The 15,022-nt window shown below is 42.2% G+C and overlaps 10 non-coding genes across 10 annotated transcripts; all 10 read left to right on the plus strand.

Moving 5' to 3' along the window:
* The first annotated feature begins 463 nt into the window (after window positions 1-463).
* Window positions 464-535, plus strand: trnap-cgg (transfer RNA proline (anticodon CGG)). Its single transcript has one exon. It is a non-coding gene; the product is annotated as a tRNA-Pro (tRNA).
* An 843-nt stretch (window positions 536-1,378) lies between these two features.
* trnap-cgg (transfer RNA proline (anticodon CGG)) lies at window positions 1,379-1,450 on the plus strand. The gene has a single exon. It is a non-coding gene; the product is annotated as a tRNA-Pro (tRNA).
* Window positions 1,451-2,293: 843 nt separating this feature from the next.
* trnap-cgg (transfer RNA proline (anticodon CGG)) lies at window positions 2,294-2,365 on the plus strand. The gene has a single exon. It is a non-coding gene; the product is annotated as a tRNA-Pro (tRNA).
* Window positions 2,366-3,208: 843 nt separating this feature from the next.
* trnap-cgg (transfer RNA proline (anticodon CGG)) lies at window positions 3,209-3,280 on the plus strand. The gene has a single exon. It is a non-coding gene; the product is annotated as a tRNA-Pro (tRNA).
* An 843-nt stretch (window positions 3,281-4,123) lies between these two features.
* Window positions 4,124-4,195, plus strand: trnap-cgg (transfer RNA proline (anticodon CGG)). The gene has a single exon. It is a non-coding gene; the product is annotated as a tRNA-Pro (tRNA).
* An 833-nt stretch (window positions 4,196-5,028) lies between these two features.
* trnap-cgg (transfer RNA proline (anticodon CGG)) lies at window positions 5,029-5,100 on the plus strand. Its single transcript has one exon. It is a non-coding gene; the product is annotated as a tRNA-Pro (tRNA).
* Window positions 5,101-5,933: 833 nt separating this feature from the next.
* Window positions 5,934-6,005, plus strand: trnap-cgg (transfer RNA proline (anticodon CGG)). Its single transcript has one exon. It is a non-coding gene; the product is annotated as a tRNA-Pro (tRNA).
* A 2,663-nt stretch (window positions 6,006-8,668) lies between these two features.
* Window positions 8,669-8,740, plus strand: trnap-cgg (transfer RNA proline (anticodon CGG)). The gene has a single exon. It is a non-coding gene; the product is annotated as a tRNA-Pro (tRNA).
* Window positions 8,741-9,583: 843 nt separating this feature from the next.
* On the plus strand, window positions 9,584-9,655 carry trnap-cgg (transfer RNA proline (anticodon CGG)). Its single transcript has one exon. It is a non-coding gene; the product is annotated as a tRNA-Pro (tRNA).
* Window positions 9,656-12,318: 2,663 nt separating this feature from the next.
* Window positions 12,319-12,390, plus strand: trnap-cgg (transfer RNA proline (anticodon CGG)). Its single transcript has one exon. It is a non-coding gene; the product is annotated as a tRNA-Pro (tRNA).
* Window positions 12,391-15,022: the final 2,632 nt, after the last annotated feature.

Genomic DNA, 15,022 nt, shown 5'->3' on the forward strand with positions numbered 1-15,022 from the left:
TGTTCTCGCTCTGCCGCATTTCACCAAAGATGCAGAGGTGTGACATCAGCGGTTATGAAGGTTTGAGAAGCATCCAGTGCAAAAAAAGTGACATTTCTAGTTTAAAACAGACAGATTCCAATGGGGATTTTTTATTTTATTCATGTACCGGTGCGTCAATCGGATCAAATGAAATGAGATCCAATTGATTTTGATGTCTACTTTTGAATTTTTTTTATCTACATTAGCTCTTTCTTCATTTGTTTCTTGCTGTTACAGCTAATGAAGATTGAATCTGAAAGACTCAGCAGATGAATTACAGAGTATTTGAACTAAAACCTGGTCAACTGCTTGGAAGACAGCTATGCTCACAAGTATACCACCAACACTCACGTTATTCACTGTGGCCTGGCACCATCGACCTGTCAATCCAAATCCTCACCGTCATTACTGGTGACTGCAATAAAAATGCCTTTGATAAAACGGCTCGTTGGTCTAGGGGTATGATTCTCGCTTCGGGTGCGAGAGGTCCCGGGTTCAAATCCCGGACGAGCCCATGTGTAGAGCCTTTAACAATCTGAAAGAGGCTGTTCTTGGGCAAGAAGTTTGGAGTGCAGACCAAGGTGGATGAGTGATAAAGGCAATGGATTGCTAATCCATTGTGCTCTGCACTCGTGGGTTCAGCATCGCACAGCATTTATTCATTTCTTCCTTGGTTAAAAAATCTATCATTTTAACCGGTACATAGATTACCTTCAGACGAGTGTCGTGACCCTTGTGGGGGTCGTAGAGCAAAACTGAGAACGACATTGTGTTTGTGAGAGTCTCCCCTTTCCATGGAATGGTCAAACAATTTTGTAGGTCAAACCGTTCGGAAGCTACAGCCATTTGTATGAGAAGACTGATTTTCGGGATGTGTCATGTTTTGACAAACATTGTTCTCGCTCTGCCGCATTTCACCAAAGATGCAGAGGTGTGACATCAGCGGTTATGAAGGTTTGAGAAGCATCCAGTGCAAAGAAAGTGACATTTCTAGTTTAAAACAGACAGATTCCAATGGGGATTTTTTATTTTATTCATGTACCGGTGCGTCAATCGGATCAAATGAAATGAGATCCAATTGATTTTGATGTCTACTTTTGAATTTTTTTTATCTACATTAGCTCTTTCTTCATTTGTTTCTTGCTGTTACAGCTAATGAAGATTGAATCTGAAAGACTCAGCAGATGAATTACAGAGTATTTGAACTAAAACCTGGTCAACTGCTTGGAAGACAGCTATGCTCACAAGTATACCACCAACACTCACGTTATTCACTGTGGCCTGGCACCATCGACCTGTCAATCCAAATCCTCACCGTCATTACTGGTGACTGCAATAAAAATGCCTTTGATAAAACGGCTCGTTGGTCTAGGGGTATGATTCTCGCTTCGGGTGCGAGAGGTCCCGGGTTCAAATCCCGGACGAGCCCATGTGTAGAGCCTTTAACAATCTGAAAGAGGCTGTTCTTGGGCAAGAAGTTTGGAGTGCAGACCAAGGTGGATGAGTGATAAAGGCAATGGATTGCTAATCCATTGTGCTCTGCACTCGTGGGTTCAGCATCGCACAGCATTTATTCATTTCTTCCTTGGTTAAAAAATCTATCATTTTAACCGGTACATAGATTACCTTCAGACGAGTGTCGTGACCCTTGTGGGGGTCGTAGAGCAAAACTGAGAACGACATTGTGTTTGTGAGAGTCTCCCCTTTCCATGGAATGGTCAAACAATTTTGTAGGTCAAACCGTTCGGAAGCTACAGCCATTTGTATGAGAAGACTGATTTTCGGGATGTGTCATGTTTTGACAAACATTGTTCTCGCTCTGCCGCATTTCACCAAAGATGCAGAGGTGTGACATCAGCGGTTATGAAGGTTTGAGAAGCATCCAGTGCAAAAAAAGTGACATTTCTAGTTTAAAACAGACAGATTCCAATGGGGATTTTTTATTTTATTCATGTACCGGTGCGTCAATCGGATCAAATGAAATGAGATCCAATTGATTTTGATGTCTACTTTTGAATTTTTTTTATCTACATTAGCTCTTTCTTCATTTGTTTCTTGCTGTTACAGCTAATGAAGATTGAATCTGAAAGACTCAGCAGATGAATTACAGAGTATTTGAACTAAAACCTGGTCAACTGCTTGGAAGACAGCTATGCTCACAAGTATACCACCAACACTCACGTTATTCACTGTGGCCTGGCACCATCGACCTGTCAATCCAAATCCTCACCGTCATTACTGGTGACTGCAATAAAAATGCCTTTGATAAAACGGCTCGTTGGTCTAGGGGTATGATTCTCGCTTCGGGTGCGAGAGGTCCCGGGTTCAAATCCCGGACGAGCCCATGTGTAGAGCCTTTAACAATCTGAAAGAGGCTGTTCTTGGGCAAGAAGTTTGGAGTGCAGACCAAGGTGGATGAGTGATAAAGGCAATGGATTGCTAATCCATTGTGCTCTGCACTCGTGGGTTCAGCATCGCACAGCATTTATTCATTTCTTCCTTGGTTAAAAAATCTATCATTTTAACCGGTACATAGATTACCTTCAGACGAGTGTCGTGACCCTTGTGGGGGTCGTAGAGCAAAACTGAGAACGACATTGTGTTTGTGAGAGTCTCCCCTTTCCATGGAATGGTCAAACAATTTTGTAGGTCAAACCGTTCGGAAGCTACAGCCATTTGTATGAGAAGACTGATTTTCGGGATGTGTCATGTTTTGACAAACATTGTTCTCGCTCTGCCGCATTTCACCAAAGATGCAGAGGTGTGACATCAGCGGTTATGAAGGTTTGAGAAGCATCCAGTGCAAAGAAAGTGACATTTCTAGTTTAAAACAGACAGATTCCAATGGGGATTTTTTATTTTATTCATGTACCGGTGCGTCAATCGGATCAAATGAAATGAGATCCAATTGATTTTGATGTCTACTTTTGAATTTTTTTTATCTACATTAGCTCTTTCTTCATTTGTTTCTTGCTGTTACAGCTAATGAAGATTGAATCTGAAAGACTCAGCAGATGAATTACAGAGTATTTGAACTAAAACCTGGTCAACTGCTTGGAAGACAGCTATGCTCACAAGTATACCACCAACACTCACGTTATTCACTGTGGCCTGGCACCATCGACCTGTCAATCCAAATCCTCACCGTCATTACTGGTGACTGCAATAAAAATGCCTTTGATAAAACGGCTCGTTGGTCTAGGGGTATGATTCTCGCTTCGGGTGCGAGAGGTCCCGGGTTCAAATCCCGGACGAGCCCATGTGTAGAGCCTTTAACAATCTGAAAGAGGCTGTTCTTGGGCAAGAAGTTTGGAGTGCAGACCAAGGTGGATGAGTGATAAAGGCAATGGATTGCTAATCCATTGTGCTCTGCACTCGTGGGTTCAGCATCGCACAGCATTTATTCATTTCTTCCTTGGTTAAAAAATCTATCATTTTAACCGGTACATAGATTACCTTCAGACGAGTGTCGTGACCCTTGTGGGGGTCGTAGAGCAAAACTGAGAACGACATTGTGTTTGTGAGAGTCTCCCCTTTCCATGGAATGGTCAAACAATTTTGTAGGTCAAACCGTTCGGAAGCTACAGCCATTTGTATGAGAAGACTGATTTTCGGGATGTGTCATGTTTTGACAAACATTGTTCTCGCTCTGCCGCATTTCACCAAAGATGCAGAGGTGTGACATCAGCGGTTATGAAGGTTTGAGAAGCATCCAGTGCAAAGAAAGTGACATTTCTAGTTTAAAACAGACAGATTCCAATGGGGATTTTTTATTTTATTCATGTACCGGTGCGTCAATCGGATCAAATGAAATGAGATCCAATTGATTTTGATGTCTACTTTTGAATTTTTTTTATCTACATTAGCTCTTTCTTCATTTGTTTCTTGCTGTTACAGCTAATGAAGATTGAATCTGAAAGACTCAGCAGATGAATTACAGAGTATTTGAACTAAAACCTGGTCAACTGCTTGGAAGACAGCTATGCTCACAAGTATACCACCAACACTCACGTTATTCACTGTGGCCTGGCACCATCGACCTGTCAATCCAAATCCTCACCGTCATTACTGGTGACTGCAATAAAAATGCCTTTGATAAAACGGCTCGTTGGTCTAGGGGTATGATTCTCGCTTCGGGTGCGAGAGGTCCCGGGTTCAAATCCCGGACGAGCCCATGTGTAGAGCCTTTAACAATCTGAAAGAGGCTGTTCTTGGGCAAGAAGTTTGGAGTGCAGACCAAGGTGGATGAGTGATAAAGGCAATGGATTGCTAATCCATTGTGCTCTGCACTCGTGGGTACAGCATTTATTCATTTCTTCCTTGGTTAAAAAATCTATCATTTTAACCGGTACATAGATTACCTTCAGACGAGTGTCGTGACCCTTGTGGGGGTCGTAGAGCAAAACTGAGAACGACATTGTGTTTGTGAGAGTCTCCCCTTTCCATGGAATGGTCAAACAATTTTGTAGGTCAAACCGTTCGGAAGCTACAGCCATTTGTATGAGAAGACTGATTTTCGGGATGTGTCATGTTTTGACAAACATTGTTCTCGCTCTGCCGCATTTCACCAAAGATGCAGAGGTGTGACATCAGCGGTTATGAAGGTTTGAGAAGCATCCAGTGCAAAGAAAGTGACATTTCTAGTTTAAAACAGACAGATTCCAATGGGGATTTTTTATTTTATTCATGTACCGGTGCGTCAATCGGATCAAATGAAATGAGATCCAATTGATTTTGATGTCTACTTTTGAATTTTTTTTATCTACATTAGCTCTTTCTTCATTTGTTTCTTGCTGTTACAGCTAATGAAGATTGAATCTGAAAGACTCAGCAGATGAATTACAGAGTATTTGAACTAAAACCTGGTCAACTGCTTGGAAGACAGCTATGCTCACAAGTATACCACCAACACTCACGTTATTCACTGTGGCCTGGCACCATCGACCTGTCAATCCAAATCCTCACCGTCATTACTGGTGACTGCAATAAAAATGCCTTTGATAAAACGGCTCGTTGGTCTAGGGGTATGATTCTCGCTTCGGGTGCGAGAGGTCCCGGGTTCAAATCCCGGACGAGCCCATGTGTAGAGCCTTTAACAATCTGAAAGAGGCTGTTCTTGGGCAAGAAGTTTGGAGTGCAGACCAAGGTGGATGAGTGATAAAGGCAATGGATTGCTAATCCATTGTGCTCTGCACTCGTGGGTACAGCATTTATTCATTTCTTCCTTGGTTAAAAAATCTATCATTTTAACCGGTACATAGATTACCTTCAGACGAGTGTCGTGACCCTTGTGGGGGTCGTAGAGCAAAACTGAGAACGACATTGTGTTTGTGAGAGTCTCCCCTTTCCATGGAATGGTCAAACAATTTTGTAGGTCAAACCGTTCGGAAGCTACAGCCATTTGTATGAGAAGACTGATTTTCGGGATGTGTCATGTTTTGACAAACATTGTTCTCGCTCTGCCGCATTTCACCAAAGATGCAGAGGTGTGACATCAGCGGTTATGAAGGTTTGAGAAGCATCCAGTGCAAAAAAAGTGACATTTCTAGTTTAAAACAGACAGATTCCAATGGGGATTTTTTATTTTATTCATGTACCGGTGCGTCAATCGGATCAAATGAAATGAGATCCAATTGATTTTGATGTCTACTTTTGAATTTTTTTTATCTACATTAGCTCTTTCTTCATTTGTTTCTTGCTGTTACAGCTAATGAAGATTGAATCTGAAAGACTCAGCAGATGAATTACAGAGTATTTGAACTAAAACCTGGTCAACTGCTTGGAAGACAGCTATGCTCACAAGTATACCACCAACACTCACGTTATTCACTGTGGCCTGGCACCATCGACCTGTCAATCCAAATCCTCACCGTCATTACTGGCGACTGCAATAAAAATGCCTTTGATAAAACGGCTCGTTGGTCTAGGGGTATGATTCTCGCTTCGGGTGCGAGAGGTCCCGGGTTCAAATCCCGGACGAGCCCATGTGTAGAGCCTTTAACAATCTGAAAGAGGCTGTTCTTGGGCAAGAAGTTTGGAGTGCAGACCAAGGTGGATGAGTGATAAAGGCAATGGATTGCTAATCCATTGTGCTCTGCACTCGTGGGTTCAGCATCGCACAGCATTTATTCATTTCTTCCTTGGTTAAAAAATCTATCATTTTAACCGGTACATAGATTACCTTCAGACGAGTGTCGTGACCCTTGTGGGGGTCGTAGAGCAAAACTGAGAACGACATTGTGTTTGTGAGAGTCTCCCCTTTCCATGGAATGGTCAAACAATTTTGTAGGTCAAACCGTTCGGAAGCTACAGCCATTTGTATGAGAAGACTGATTTTCGGGATGTGTCATGTTTTGACAAACATTGTTCTCGCTCTGCCGCATTTCACCAAAGATGCAGAGGTGTGACATCAGCGGTTATGAAGGTTTGAGAAGCATCCAGTGCAAAAAAAGTGACATTTCTAGTTTAAAACAGACAGATTCCAATGGGGATTTTTTATTTTATTCATGTACCGGTGCGTCAATCGGATCAAATGAAATGAGATCCAATTGATTTTGATGTCTACTTTTGAATTTTTTTTATCTACATTAGCTCTTTCTTCATTTGTTTCTTGCTGTTACAGCTAATGAAGATTGAATCTGAAAGACTCAGCAGATGAATTACAGAGTATTTGAACTAAAACCTGGTCAACTGCTTGGAAGACAGCTATGCTCACAAGTATACCACCAACACTCACGTTATTCACTGTGGCCTGGCACCATCGACCTGTCAATCCAAATCCTCACCGTCATTACTGGCGACTGCAATAAAAATGACTTTGATAAAACGGCTCGTTGGTCTAGGGGTATGATTCTAGCTTCGGGTGCGAGAGGTCCCGGGTTCAAATCCCGGACGAGCCCATGTGTAGAGCCTTTAACAATCTGAAAGAGGCTGTTCTTGGGCAAGAAGTTTGGAGTGCAGACCAAGGTGGATGAGTGATAAAGGCAATGGATTGCTAATCCATTGTGCTCTGCACTCGTGGGTTCAGCATCGCACAGCATTTATTCATTTCTTCCTTGGTTAAAAAATCTATCATTTTAACCGGTACATAGATTACCTTCAGACGAGTGTCGTGACCCTTGTGGGGGTCGTAGAGCAAAACTGAGAACGACATTGTGTTTGTGAGAGTCTCCCCTTTCCATGGAATGGTCAAACAATTTTGTAGGTCAAACCGTTCGGAAGCTACAGCCATTTGTATGAGAAGACTGATTTTCGGGATGTGTCATGTTTTGACAAACATTGTTCTCGCTCTGCCGCATTTCACCAAAGATGCAGAGGTGTGACATCAGCGGTTATGAAGGTTTGAGAAGCATCCAGTGCAAAAAAAGTGACATTTCTAGTTTAAAACAGACAGATTCCAATGGGGATTTTTTATTTTATTCATGTACCGGTGCGTCAATCGGATCAAATGAAATGAGATCCAATTGATTTTGATGTCTACTTTTGAATTTTTTTTATCTACATTAGCTCTTTCTTCATTTGTTTCTTGCTGTTACAGCTAATGAAGATTGAATCTGAAAGACTCAGCAGATGAATTACAGAGTATTTGAACTAAAACCTGGTCAACTGCTTGGAAGACAGCTATGCTCACAAGTATACCACCAACACTCACGTTATTCACTGTGGCCTGGCACCATCGACCTGTCAATCCAAATCCTCACCGTCATTACTGGCGACTGCAATAAAAATGACTTTGATAAAACGGCTCGTTGGTCTAGGGGTATGATTCTAGCTTCGGGTGCGAGAGGTCCCGGGTTCAAATCCCGGACGAGCCCATGTGTAGAGCCTTTAACAATCTGAAAGAGGCTGTTCTTGGGCAAGAAGTTTGGAGTGCAGACCAAGGTGGATGAGTGATAAAGGCAATGGATTGCTAATCCATTGTGCTCTGCACTCGTGGGTACAGCATTTATTCATTTCTTCCTTGGTTAAAAAATCTATCATTTTAACCGGTACATAGATTACCTTCAGACGAGTGTCGTGACCCTTGTGGGGGTCGTAGAGCAAAACTGAGAACGACATTGTGTTTGTGAGAGTCTCCCCTTTCCATGGAATGGTCAAACAATTTTGTAGGTCAAACCGTTCGGAAGCTACAGCCATTTGTATGAGAAGACTGATTTTCGGGATGTGTCATGTTTTGACAAACATTGTTCTCGCTCTGCCGCATTTCACCAAAGATGCAGAGGTGTGACATCAGCGGTTATGAAGGTTTGAGAAGCATCCAGTGCAAAAAAAGTGACATTTCTAGTTTAAAACAGACAGATTCCAATGGGGATTTTTTATTTTATTCATGTACCGGTGCGTCAATCGGATCAAATGAAATGAGATCCAATTGATTTTGATGTCTACTTTTGAATTTTTTTTATCTACATTAGCTCTTTCTTCATTTGTTTCTTGCTGTTACAGCTAATGAAGATTGAATCTGAAAGACTCAGCAGATGAATTACAGAGTATTTGAACTAAAACCTGGTCAACTGCTTGGAAGACAGCTATGCTCACAAGTATACCACCAACACTCACGTTATTCACTGTGGCCTGGCACCATCGACCTGTCAATCCAAATCCTCACCGTCATTACTGGCGACTGCAATAAAAATGCCTTTGATAAAACGGCTCGTTGGTCTAGGGGTATGATTCTCGCTTCGGGTGCGAGAGGTCCCGGGTTCAAATCCCGGACGAGCCCATGTGTAGAGCCTTTAACAATCTGAAAGAGGCTGTTCTTGGGCAAGAAGTTTGGAGTGCAGACCAAGGTGGATGAGTGATAAAGGCAATGGATTGCTAATCCATTGTGCTCTGCACTCGTGGGTTCAGCATCGCACAGCATTTATTCATTTCTTCCTTGGTTAAAAAATCTATCATTTTAACCGGTACATAGATTACCTTCAGACGAGTGTCGTGACCCTTGTGGGGGTCGTAGAGCAAAACTGAGAACGACATTGTGTTTGTGAGAGTCTCCCCTTTCCATGGAATGGTCAAACAATTTTGTAGGTCAAACCGTTCGGAAGCTACAGCCATTTGTATGAGAAGACTGATTTTCGGGATGTGTCATGTTTTGACAAACATTGTTCTCGCTCTGCCGCATTTCACCAAAGATGCAGAGGTGTGACATCAGCGGTTATGAAGGTTTGAGAAGCATCCAGTGCAAAAAAAGTGACATTTCTAGTTTAAAACAGACAGATTCCAATGGGGATTTTTTATTTTATTCATGTACCGGTGCGTCAATCGGATCAAATGAAATGAGATCCAATTGATTTTGATGTCTACTTTTGAATTTTTTTTATCTACATTAGCTCTTTCTTCATTTGTTTCTTGCTGTTACAGCTAATGAAGATTGAATCTGAAAGACTCAGCAGATGAATTACAGAGTATTTGAACTAAAACCTGGTCAACTGCTTGGAAGACAGCTATGCTCACAAGTATACCACCAACACTCACGTTATTCACTGTGGCCTGGCACCATCGACCTGTCAATCCAAATCCTCACCGTCATTACTGGCGACTGCAATAAAAATGCCTTTGATAAAACGGCTCGTTGGTCTAGGGGTATGATTCTCGCTTCGGGTGCGAGAGGTCCCGGGTTCAAATCCCGGACGAGCCCATGTGTAGAGCCTTTAACAATCTGAAAGAGGCTGTTCTTGGGCAAGAAGTTTGGAGTGCAGACCAAGGTGGATGAGTGATAAAGGCAATGGATTGCTAATCCATTGTGCTCTGCACTCGTGGGTTCAGCATCGCACAGCATTTATTCATTTCTTCCTTGGTTAAAAAATCTATCATTTTAACCGGTACATAGATTACCTTCAGACGAGTGTCGTGACCCTTGTGGGGGTCGTAGAGCAAAACTGAGAACGACATTGTGTTTGTGAGAGTCTCCCCTTTCCATGGAATGGTCAAACAATTTTGTAGGTCAAACCGTTCGGAAGCTACAGCCATTTGTATGAGAAGACTGATTTTCGGGATGTGTCATGTTTTGACAAACATTGTTCTCGCTCTGCCGCATTTCACCAAAGATGCAGAGGTGTGACATCAGCGGTTATGAAGGTTTGAGAAGCATCCAGTGCAAAAAAAGTGACATTTCTAGTTTAAAACAGACAGATTCCAATGGGGATTTTTTATTTTATTCATGTACCGGTGCGTCAATCGGATCAAATGAAATGAGATCCAATTGATTTTGATGTCTACTTTTGAATTTTTTTTATCTACATTAGCTCTTTCTTCATTTGTTTCTTGCTGTTACAGCTAATGAAGATTGAATCTGAAAGACTCAGCAGATGAATTACAGAGTATTTGAACTAAAACCTGGTCAACTGCTTGGAAGACAGCTATGCTCACAAGTATACCACCAACACTCACGTTATTCACTGTGGCCTGGCACCATCGACCTGTCAATCCAAATCCTCACCGTCATTACTGGCGACTGCAATAAAAATGACTTTGATAAAACGGCTCGTTGGTCTAGGGGTATGATTCTAGCTTCGGGTGCGAGAGGTCCCGGGTTCAAATCCCGGACGAGCCCATGTGTAGAGCCTTTAACAATCTGAAAGAGGCTGTTCTTGGGCAAGAAGTTTGGAGTGCAGACCAAGGTGGATGAGTGATAAAGGCAATGGATTGCTAATCCATTGTGCTCTGCACTCGTGGGTTCAGCATCGCACAGCATTTATTCATTTCTTCCTTGGTTAAAAAATCTATCATTTTAACCGGTACATAGATTACCTTCAGACGAGTGTCGTGACCCTTGTGGGGGTCGTAGAGCAAAACTGAGAACGACATTGTGTTTGTGAGAGTCTCCCCTTTCCATGGAATGGTCAAACAATTTTGTAGGTCAAACCGTTCGGAAGCTACAGCCATTTGTATGAGAAGACTGATTTTCGGGATGTGTCATGTTTTGACAAACATTGTTCTCGCTCTGCCGCATTTCACCAAAGATGCAGAGGTGTGACATCAGCGGTTATGAAGGTTTGAGAAGCATCCAGTGCAAAAAAAGTGACATTTCTAGTTTAAAACAGACAGATTCCAATGGGGATTTTTTATTTTATTCATGTACCGGTGCGTCAATCGGATCAAATGAAATGAGATCCAATTGATTTTGATGTCTACTTTTGAATTTTTTTTATCTACATTAGCTCTTTCTTCATTTGTTTCTTGCTGTTACAGCTAATGAAGATTGAATCTGAAAGACTCAGCAGATGAATTACAGAGTATTTGAACTAAAACCTGGTCAACTGCTTGGAAGACAGCTATGCTCACAAGTATACCACCAACACTCACGTTATTCACTGTGGCCTGGCACCATCGACCTGTCAATCCAAATCCTCACCGTCATTACTGGCGACTGCAATAAAAATGACTTTGATAAAACGGCTCGTTGGTCTAGGGGTATGATTCTAGCTTCGGGTGCGAGAGGTCCCGGGTTCAAATCCCGGACGAGCCCATGTGTAGAGCCTTTAACAATCTGAAAGAGGCTGTTCTTGGGCAAGAAGTTTGGAGTGCAGACCAAGGTGGATGAGTGATAAAGGCAATGGATTGCTAATCCATTGTGCTCTGCACTCGTGGGTACAGCATTTATTCATTTCTTCCTTGGTTAAAAAATCTATCATTTTAACCGGTACATAGATTACCTTCAGACGAGTGTCGTGACCCTTGTGGGGGTCGTAGAGCAAAACTGAGAACGACATTGTGTTTGTGAGAGTCTCCCCTTTCCATGGAATGGTCAAACAATTTTGTAGGTCAAACCGTTCGGAAGCTACAGCCATTTGTATGAGAAGACTGATTTTCGGGATGTGTCATGTTTTGACAAACATTGTTCTCGCTCTGCCGCATTTCACCAAAGATGCAGAGGTGTGACATCAGCGGTTATGAAGGTTTGAGAAGCATCCAGTGCAAAAAAAGTGACATTTCTAGTTTAAAACAGACAGATTCCAATGGGGATTTTTTATTTTATTCATGTACCGGTGCGTCAATCGGATCAAATGAAATGAGATCCAATTGATTTTGATGTCTACTTTTGAATTTTTTTTATCTACATTAGCTCTTTCTTCATTTGTTTCTTGCTGTTACAGCTAATGAAGATTGAATCTGAAAGACTCAGCAGATGAATTACAGAGTATTTGAACTAAAACCTGGTCAACTGCTTGGAAGACAGCTATGCTCACAAGTATACCACCAACACTCACGTTATTCACTGTGGCCTGGCACCATCGACCTGTCAATCCAAATCCTCACCGTCATTACTGGCGACTGCAATAAAAATGCCTTTGATAAAACGGCTCGTTGGTCTAGGGGTATGATTCTCGCTTCGGGTGCGAGAGGTCCCGGGTTCAAATCCCGGACGAGCCCATGTGTAGAGCCTTTAACAATCTGAAAGAGGCTGTTCTTGGGCAAGAAGTTTGGAGTGCAGACCAAGGTGGATGAGTGATAAAGGCAATGGATTGCTAATCCATTGTGCTCTGCACTCGTGGGTTCAGCATCGCACAGCATTTATTCATTTCTTCCTTGGTTAAAAAATCTATCATTTTAACCGGTACATAGATTACCTTCAGACGAGTGTCGTGACCCTTGTGGGGGTCGTAGAGCAAAACTGAGAACGACATTGTGTTTGTGAGAGTCTCCCCTTTCCATGGAATGGTCAAACAATTTTGTAGGTCAAACCGTTCGGAAGCTACAGCCATTTGTATGAGAAGACTGATTTTCGGGATGTGTCATGTTTTGACAAACATTGTTCTCGCTCTGCCGCATTTCACCAAAGATGCAGAGGTGTGACATCAGCGGTTATGAAGGTTTGAGAAGCATCCAGTGCAAAAAAAGTGACATTTCTAGTTTAAAACAGACAGATTCCAATGGGGATTTTTTATTTTATTCATGTACCGGTGCGTCAATCGGATCAAATGAAATGAGATCCAATTGATTTTGATGTCTACTTTTGAATTTTTTTTATCTACATTAGCTCTTTCTTCATTTGTTTCTTGCTGTTACAGCTAATGAAGATTGAATCTGAAAGACTCAGCAGATGAATTACAGAGTATTTGAACTAAAACCTGGTCAACTGCTTGGAAGACAGCTATGCTCACAAGTATACCACCAACACTCACGTTATTCACTGTGGCCTGGCACCATCGACCTGTCAATCCAAATCCTCACCGTCATTACTGGCGACTGCAATAAAAATGACTTTGACAAAACGGCTCGTTGGTCTAGGGGTATGATTCTAGCTTCGGGTGCGAGAGGTCCCGGGTTCAAATCCCGGACAAGCCCATGTGTAGAGCCTTTAACAATCTGAAAGAGGCTGTTCTTGGGCAAGAAGTTTGGAGTGCAGACCAAGGTGGATGAGTGATAAAGGCAATGGATTGCTAATCCATTGTGCTCTGCACTCGTGGGTTCAGCATCGCACAGCATTTATTCATTTCTTCCTTGGTTAAAAAATCTATCATTTTAACCGGTACATAGATTACCTTCAGACGAGTGTCGTGACCCTTGTGGGGGTCGTAGAGCAAAACTGAGAACGACATTGTGTTTGTGAGAGTCTCCCCTTTCCATGGAATGGTCAAACAATTTTGTAGGTCAAACCGTTCGGAAGCTACAGCCATTTGTATGAGAAGACTGATTTTCGGGATGTGTCATGTTTTGACAAACATTGTTCTCGCTCTTCCGCATTTCACCAAAGATGCAGAGGTGTGACATCAGCGGTTATGAAGGTTTGAGAAGCATCCAGTGCAAAAAAAGTGACATTTCTAGTTTAAAACAGACAGATTCCAATGGGGATTTTTTATTTTATTCATGTACCGGTGCGTCAATCGGATCAAATGAAATGAGATCCAATTGATTTTGATGTCTACTTTTGAATTTTTTTAATCTACATTAGCTCTTTCTTCATTTGTTTCTTGCTGTTACAGCTAATGAAGATTGAATCTGAAAGACTCAGCAGATGAATTACAGAGTATTTGAACTAAAACCTGGTCAACTGCTTGGAAGACAGCTATGCTCACAAGTATACCACCAACACTCACGTTATTCACTGTGGCCTGGCACCATCGACCTGTCAATCCAAATCCTCACCGTCATTACTGGTGACTGCAATAAAAATGCCTTTGATAAAACGGCTCGTTGGTCTAGGGGTATGATTCTCGCTTCGGGTGCGAGAGGTCCCGGCTTCAAATCCCGGACGAGCCCATGTGTAGAGCCTTTAACAATCTGAAAGAGGCTGTTCTTGGGCAAGAAGTTTGGAGTGCAGACCAAGGTGGATGAGTGATAAAGGCAATGGATTGCTAATCCATTGTGCTCTGCACTCGTGGGTTCAGCATCGCACAGCATTTATTCATTTCTTCCTTGGTTAAAAAATCTATCATTTTAACCGGTACATAGATTACCTTCAGACGAGTGTCGTGACCCTTGTGGGGGTCGTAGAGCAAAACTGAGAACGACATTGTGTTTGTGAGAGTCTCCCCTTTCCATGGAATGGTCAAACAATTTTGTAGGTCAAACCGTTCGGAAGCTACAGCCATTTGTATGAGAAGACTGATTTTCGGGATGTGTCATGTTTTGACAAACATTGTTCTCGCTCTGCCGCATTTCACCAAAGATGCAGAGGTGTGACATCAGCGGTTATGAAGGTTTGAGAAGCATCCAGTGCAAAAAAAGTGACATTTCTAGTTTAAAACAGACAGATTCCAATGGGGATTTTTTATTTTATTCATGTACCGGTGCGTCAATCGGATCAAATGAAATGAGATCCAATTGATTTTGATGTCTACTTTTGAATTTTTTTTATCTACATTAGCTCTTTCTTCATTTGTTTCTTGCTGTTACAGCTAATGAAGATTGAATCTGAAAGACTCAGCAGATGAATTACAGAGTATTTGAACTAAAACCTGGTCAACTGCTTGGAAGACAGCTATGCTCACAAGTATACCACCAACACTCACGTTATTCACTGTGGCCTGGCACCATCGACCTGTCAATCCAAATCCTCACC

This window comes from Oncorhynchus mykiss, chromosome 15 (genome assembly GCF_057628025.1).
Source record: "Oncorhynchus mykiss isolate SJ-2025 chromosome 15, ASM5762802v1, whole genome shotgun sequence".
NCBI classification, from domain to species: domain Eukaryota; kingdom Metazoa; phylum Chordata; class Actinopteri; order Salmoniformes; family Salmonidae; genus Oncorhynchus; species Oncorhynchus mykiss.